Source organism: Miniopterus natalensis, chromosome 2 (assembly GCF_054644295.1).
Source record: "Miniopterus natalensis isolate mMinNat1 chromosome 2, mMinNat1.hap1, whole genome shotgun sequence".
Lineage (NCBI taxonomy): Eukaryota > Metazoa > Chordata > Mammalia > Chiroptera > Miniopteridae > Miniopterus > Miniopterus natalensis.
Window position 1 is genome coordinate 89,639,490 of NC_142082.1, and position 7,868 is coordinate 89,647,357.

The following is a 7,868-nucleotide window of genomic DNA, read 5'->3' on the forward strand; positions in this document are numbered from 1 at the left end:
TTACAATAGCTAAGATCTGGAAACTGCCCAAGTGCCCATCTGTAGATGGGTGGATAAAAAAGCTGTGGGACATATACACAATGGAATACTATGCAGCTGTAAAGAAGAAGGATTTTGTACCTTTTGGGACAGTATGGATGGACTTGGAGAATATTATGCTAAGTGAAATAAGTCAGGCAGAAAAATGCAAACATCACATGATCTCGCTTATACGTGGAATCTAAAAAATTTAATAAACTGATGAACAGAATAGATTCAATGACATGGAAGCATAGATCAGACTGACGAATATCAGAGGGATGGAGGAGGGCGAGTGAGTGGAGGGGGAGAGAGTAACCAAAGAATTTATATGCATATATGCACAACTCAAGGACATGGACAATGGTGGGGAGTGGGACTGGGGAGGGGGATGAAACAGGGTAGAATGGGTCATTGGGGAAAAAAGGGGACATTTGTAATTTTTTAAACCAAAATTAAAATAAATAAATAATAATACTGCATTGCATATTTCAAAATTTCAAATACAGTAGATCATAAAAGTTCTCATCACAAGAAAAACATTTGTAATTATGCATGGTGATGGATGTTAACTAGATTACTGTGGTCATTTTGCAATATAGAAAAATATTGACTCATTATGTTGTACACCTGAAATTAATATAATGTTATCTGTCAACTACACCTCAATTTAAAAAATACTTATGAGCTCCCATCCTTGCCATTACTTTGTATCCTCAGGGGATCACTGGAAGAGGCTTACACAAGTTCTTCACTTCATGATGTCTGCAACTGGGAAAGAAAAAAAGTGTAGGTAGGTTGCAGGTGAAAAGTATAATGTTTCATGCTGTTTTTTGTTTGTTTTTCCACTGGCTTGTTTTCATTGTACCTTTTTATTCTTTACTTTCATTTTTTAAAATCTTTATTGTTGATAGTATTGCAGATGTCCCACCTTTATTCTCCCATTGCCCCCTCCACCCTGCTCCAGGCCTTCACCACCCTATTGTCTGTGTCAGTGAGGAATGCATGTATGCATACAAGTTCTTTGGTTAATCCCTTCCCATGCCCCTTCCCTGTGAAATTCATCAGTCTGGTCCATGTTTCCATGCCTCTAGTTCTATTTTATTCATCAGTTTATTTTGTTCATTTGATTTCACATATAAGTGAGATCATGCGATATTTGTTTTTCTTTGACTGGCTTTATGTTTTTAAGCCAGTGTAAAGTTTGGTGTTGTGTAACTCCTGGCTCATAGTTGTACAGCTTGAATACTCTGCAGCATTAAATTAGACAGACTCTCCAACGGTTCCTGAATTTGGATATTATACATTCCTTTTTCCTACATTTAGCCAGCAATCCACTTCAAAGCCTCTAAGGGATGACTTAAATGTCTTATTGTGGAACCTTTGGGGGCTGGTGAATCAATCCATGTCCAATATACCTTTAATTATCTTCGCTAAGGGGAGAAGAAACCAAAATCCCAAATATAAAATAAAAGAAAAAAATAATCCCTATCCTTTGCATATTCCCTGTTCTGGCCATCATTGTTCTGGCCATCATGGCCAGAAGAACACCTAAGGAACTAACAGTAAAGGTAGAAAAAGATCCCTTTTGTACAGGAAAAGGCCTGACAAGCTAGCCCAATAATTACCGCTCCCCATGAAGTCCTTTAGAAAAACAAAACAAACCAGTCACACTCCGGTCAAGCATAACCCCATTACTCATCGTAAGACATTGTGTTTAAATCATCCCTTTTATGTTACTAAGGGTCCCCCCCTTGTTTCATGTTACAAAAGCTGACAACCTAACAAATTATCAAATTATTAGAAGCCCCTTTACCATAGTTGCCTTTGTAGTTACTGAGTATAAAATGTGGGAATAACTGAGGGTCGGGGCTGCAGTTCGGCTCTTACATGGGTGAGATGCTGCAACTGTAGCTGCTGGCCAGCTAATAAAGGCTCCAAAAATTCAAACACAAACTCTGGTGGTCGTCTGTCGCAGGTCACACCAGAACATTTGGAGGCCCCAGCAAGATCACTCTGGCCATGGGCCTGCAGACATCCCAGGTGAGGATACTCCAGTCTCTGTCTGGGGTTCCTGGGAGGTGGAGTATCTCCTCCTAAATTTGCAATCCGACCTTGAGAGCCATCTGGACCCCCACAGGAAGGTAAGCACGTGCTATCTGTCTTCTGTTCAGAACATTCCTCTGTAGGACAGTCAGAGGGCTGGACGCAGCAGAACCTCCAGGTCCAGACGCTCAGCCGCGATGGCAGCTGCGGTCTCTGGTGCATGCCGCCTTAGGGGGCACCTGTCTGGTCTGTCTGTTTTTCATTTTTCATTGTGATTGTGTTTGTCAAAATGGGTCAGGGACAGTCATCTCCGTGTGCACTGTTACAATGTTTTCTCAATAATTTTAAAGATTTCCAACAGCGGGCAGCTGGCTATGGGTTTGAAGTAAATGCCTTTGATCTTCAGAAATTCTGTGACTGTGAATGGCCAATATTTGGGGTGGGGTGGCCGCCGAGTGGAACCTTTGATCTGGTTATCGCCTATAAGGTACACAATAAGGTCTATGGGAATCCTGGCCATCCCGACCAAATTCCGTACATTCAGTTATGGTTGATATTCTCACTGACAGACCCCGTTGGCTAAAAAAGTGCCAAAATTCCGAAAAGAAAATGGGAGAGACAGACGGTCCTATTAGCGGAACCAAACGGCAGAGAGAAAGAAAAGAAACTTCCTATTCTGCAGGACGAGGGAGGAGACAACTTTCCCCTTGTCCAGCCACCTCCCTATGTTCCTCCCCCGCTGGCCACTGGTCCCCAGTGCCCTCCCTCCCCAGAGTCCATGGGACCCTCAGCCCCGACACCTAGAGACCCCTTGAGTCTTCCCCACATTAGGCAGGGTTCTTCCTATGGGCCAGGAGTCCTGGTGATGGAGGGAGATAATTTAGATCAGGCAGCCCCGATTCTCCCTCTACAACAGGCAGGGCCTGTAGGGGCAGGTGACCCTGCTGGGAGGCCCTTTATGGTTTATGTCCCTTTTTCCACCGGCGACCTCTATAACTGGAAACATCAGAATCCCTCTTTTTCTCAGGAACCCCAGGGCCTGATCTCCCTCCTTGAGTCAGTCTTTCACACACACCAGCCGACTTGGCATGATTTCCAACAGCTCTTGCAAACCCTTTTTACTTCGGAAGAGAGAGAGAAGATAAGGACAGAGGGCCAGAAATTAGTCCTGGGGTCAGATGGCCAGCCAACCACTGACCCTTCCAGGCTAGAGGCTGTGTTTCCCAGTGGCCGGCCCTCTTGGGATCCAAATTTGGATCAGGGAAGGGAGGCTCTCGACAGTTTTCACCAGACTCTCTTGAGGGGCCTCCAGGCTGCAACCAGGAAGCCCACAAATCCCTTGAAAGTCACCGAGACAGTCCAAGGACCGAATGAAAGCCCGGCAGCATTTCTTGAAAGATTATATGAGGCATATCGGGTCTACACCCCCATAGACCTAGAGGCTGCAAATAAGCGCCGAGTGGTTAACATAGCTTTTGTGTCCCAGTCGGCCCCAGACATTAGAAAGAAATTACAGAAGTTAGAAGGCTTTGAGGGAAAGCCGCTGTCAGAACTGGTCGAAATAGCCCAGAAGGTTTTTAACAATCACGAAGATCAAGCTGCCAACCTGAATGCTCGAATGGTGAAGGTCCTGTTGGCAATGCAAGAGAACAGAGTTGCCCAAGAGAGGTCAGGCAGGAAGGAGGGGAACAAAAATAGGAGAGAAGTGAAACTGAGGCTGGGCAAAAACCAATGTGCATATTACAAGGAAGAAGGACACTGGAAGGGTGAATGCCCCAAGAGGAAGATAGGCAGACCCGTCCCTGTACTGGTAGAAGAGATGGACTGAGGATGTCAGGGCTCTGATGGCCCCCAGGAGCCCTAGGTAATGTTAGAGATAGGGGGCAAAACTGTAGACTTCCTGATCGATACAGGTGCCACTTTTTCAGTCTTACAGCAACCTGTCTGGCCAGTGTTGAAAGGGAAAGTCCCGATTCAGGGTGCCACAGGACACATAAAATCCTACCCCTGGACCCAAGCCTGTATTTCTAACCTGGGGACTAAGACTGTTACCCACTCCTTCCTTGTCATGCCAGAATGCCTGTATCCCCTCCTCAGTAGCGACCTCCTCAGCAAACTGCAGGCCACCATCACCTTTGCGAAAGGGGAACCATGAGTGACAGACGACCCATGCCACCCCAGTCCTCCTCCTAACATGTCTGCTCAAGGAAGAATACCGTTTGCATCAGACACCCCCAGCTTCCTCTGCCCCCGACCTGCTTCTACAGCTGTTGAGGCAGGAGATCCCGGGAGTATGGGCAGAAAGGAGCCCTCCTGGGCTGGCAGCCCACAGACCTCCCATCATTCTCCAACTAACTAGTGTGGCAGTCCCTGTCCGCATCAGACAATACCCAATGAGTCAAAAAGCGAAGGTCGGGATCGCCAAGCGCATCCAGAGACTCCAGGAGGCAGGAATTCTAGTCCCTTGCCAATGGGCTTGGAATACCCCCCTTCTCCCTGTTCATAAACCAGGCACAGAGGACTTCAGTCCAGTCCAGGACTTAAGAGAAGTAAACAAAAGAGTAGAGACAATACACCCAACAGTCCCTAACCCTTATACTCTACTGAGTTGACTTGGACCTGAGCTCTGATACTACACATCTTAGACTTAAAAGACGCGTTCTTCTCCCTTCCCCTGGCGGCCCAGAGCCAATCAATTTTCACCTTTGAATGGACTGACCCGGAGAAAGGGGAATCAGGACAGTTGACATGGGGTTTAAGAACGCCCCTACTCTGTTTGACAAGGCCTTAAATCAGGATCTTAGGGAATTCTGGCTCCAACACCCTGCAGTTACCCTCCTTCAGTATGTTGATGACCTCTTACTCACCACAAAGGACCTACAGGGGTGTAAACAAGTGACATGAGATCTGCTCATGGCCCTAGACCAGTTAGGATATTGGGTCTCTGTGAAAAAGGCCCAGCTTTGCTCTACTGAGGTCACGTACTTAGGGTATTGAATAAAGGAAGGAAAACAGACTCTCTCAGCTGGAAGGATCCAGGCCATCCTGTCCATACCTACTCCCAGGACAAAGAGGCAAGTAAGAGAGTTCCTTGGTGCAGTAGGGTACTGCAGGCTCTGGATTTGGGGGTTTGCTGAGATTGCCAAACCCCTTTATGCAGCTACAGGAGGCCCAGGGTCCAACTTAATTTGGACAGAGGTTGAGGTAGAGGCCTTCTAGATGCTCAAGTGTGCTCTGACCAGCACCCCCGCCCTGGCTCTGCCCAATCTAGATAAACCATTCCAACTACATGTGGCAGAAACCAAAGGAGTAGCGAAAGGGGTCCTAACTCAAACTTTGGGACCCTGGAGGAGGCCAGTAGCCTATTTGTCCAAACGGCTAGACCCAGTAGTGGCAGGGTGGCCTGGCTGCCTGAAGGCCATCGCCACCACAGCGGTCTTAGTCAAGGAGGCTTCCAAGTTGACTTTCAGACAAAACTTGCAAGTAATAGCTCCCCATAATATCGAGAGCCTGCTACACAGCCCCCCAGAGCACTGGATGTTCAACACACGCATTACCCAGTACCAAGTACAACTGCTAGACCCCCCTAGAGTGACTTTCCTGAGGACGGTGGCCCTAAACCCTGCCACTCTCCTTCCTGAGGACAGGACTGGGGGAACGGAGCCATTGCATGATTGTGAGGAAACCTTGACAGCCCTGACTTTGCTGCAGGCATATCTGACTGACCAGACCCTTGCCAGCCCAGATGAAACTCTGTTCATGGATGGTAGCAGTTTCATTGAACAAGGTGTCCAGTATGCAGGGGCAGCATTGGTCACCCAGAAGGAGGTACTCTGGGTTCAGGAACTTGTCTGGGGGATGTCAGCACAGAAGGCTGAACTTATAGCCCTCACCCAGGCCCTGAGGTGGGGAAGAAACAAGAGGGTTAACATTTACACAGACAGCAGGTATGCTTTTGCCACTGTTCACATCCATGGAGCTCTCTATAAGGAGAGAGGACTTTTAACCTCGGCAGGGAAGAATATAAAGAATGGCCCAGAAATCCTAAGCCTCTTGTCAGCCATTTGGGGCCCCACGGAAGTAGCTGTAATGCACTGCAGAGGACACCAGAAAGATGACTCCCCCACCACAAGGGGTAACTGGTTGGCGGACCAGAAGGCCCAGGAAGTGGCAAAAAGACCAGTGGGGCCTCTAGAAATTTTGGTGACCGTGCCGACACGAACTTTGGAGTCAGGCCCCAAGTATTCCCCGGGAGAGCGGAAAGTAGCCACCCAGCTTGACGTGAGGAGGATAGAAGGAGGGTGGCTACAACTGCCACATGGGAGACTGCTAGTTCCAGCTGTTGTTGGGAGAGCTATACTCCAGCAAACCCATCAGAGCACCCACCCAGGAGGAACGAAGATGGTAGAGCTCTTAGGGAGAGAATACTACATTCTGGGACTACACAAGATGGCCAAGGGCATCGCCAGGCGCTGCCAGACTTGTGCACAAGTAAATCCAGAGCCCCTAGTGTTGGCCCCTCCTGGGATCCAGTTTCGGGGTACCGAACCAGGAGAACACTGGGAAGTAGATTTCACTGAGATCCCCGGAGGGGTAGGGAGCTACCTTTAGCTCCTGGTATTTGCAGACACCTTCTCGGGTTGGCCAGAAGCATATCTGACCAAAACTGAAATGGCACAAATAGTAACTAGGAACTCCTCTCTGAAATTCTCCCCCGGTTTGGCCTACCGTTGTACGTGGGGTCTGACAATCGCCCGGCGTTCATCACCAAGATTACCCAATTGTTAGCAAAGGCTCTTGGGATTAAGTGGACATTACATTGTGTTTACAGACCACAAAGCTCAGGGCAGGTAGAAAGGATAAATCCGACTTAAAGGAAACACTGGCTAAATGAAAGTTAGAGACTGGCAAAAACTAGGTAAGTCTCCTCCCCTTCACCCTCTTCAGGGCTCAGTGTACCCCATATGTTAAGGGGCTAACTCCTTTTGAGATTATGTTCGGCCCGCCACCGCCACTCCTTCCCCAGTTGAGGGAAGAGGAAATGGCAACGTTTTCTAATCAACATCTCCTTAGGTCCCTACAGGCACTCCACACTAGCTCTGCCACCACGAGGTGCATCGTTCGAGACATACATCAAGAGGGCCACCCTTCAGACACAGGCCCTGTACCCGCCTGCTCCCCTGGAGACCTGGTCTGGGTAAAGAGGCATGAACCCAGATCGTTAGAGCCCAGATGGGAGGGTCCCTTCCAGGTTATCCTGAGCACACCGACTGCCATCAAGGTAGACGGAAAGAAGCACTGGATCCACCAGACTCATATTAAAAAGGCTAACGAGCCTGAGGGAAGATGGACTGTAAAACTTACTCAGGATCCCCTAAAGGTCAGATTAATTCGAGACCCCAGTTCAGAAGCCCCTCCTTCTAAAATGTCTAGTAGCCCTTATATACACCCAAGTTACTGGGAGCCCCCAAAGTCCCCATTATGCCCCAGTCTATGAATGGGAGGTAACCCGTACCCTTGATGGGGCCTCAGTTGCTAAGGTTACTACTGCCGGGGCTCCGACACTGACCTCAGACCTTTGTAAGCTGTTCGGAGAAAATTGGGGAAACTCCCAGACAAGAGCCGGCTGACAGGATACACCTCCGGCGGTCATGCCTGGTGGACTGGGGCTTAAACTTATTGGTGTAGGACTCAGGGGCTTGAGGCACAGCTATGGCACACTCAGCATTATATATGTCCCAGGGAGGGCCCCCCCAGATGTGGCAGAGAGGAAGATTTTTATTGTGCTGCCTGGGGCTGTGAGA

The 7,868-nt window shown here is 48.4% G+C and overlaps 1 long non-coding RNA gene across 1 annotated transcript; it reads left to right on the forward strand.

Moving 5' to 3' along the window:
• The first annotated feature begins 736 nt into the window (after positions 1-736).
• On the forward strand, positions 737-7,202 carry LOC148093739 (uncharacterized). Its single transcript, XR_015713992.1, has 3 exons — positions 737-811; positions 1,997-2,162; positions 7,138-7,202. It is a non-coding gene; the product is annotated as an uncharacterized LOC148093739 (long non-coding RNA).
• Positions 7,203-7,868: the final 666 nt, after the last annotated feature.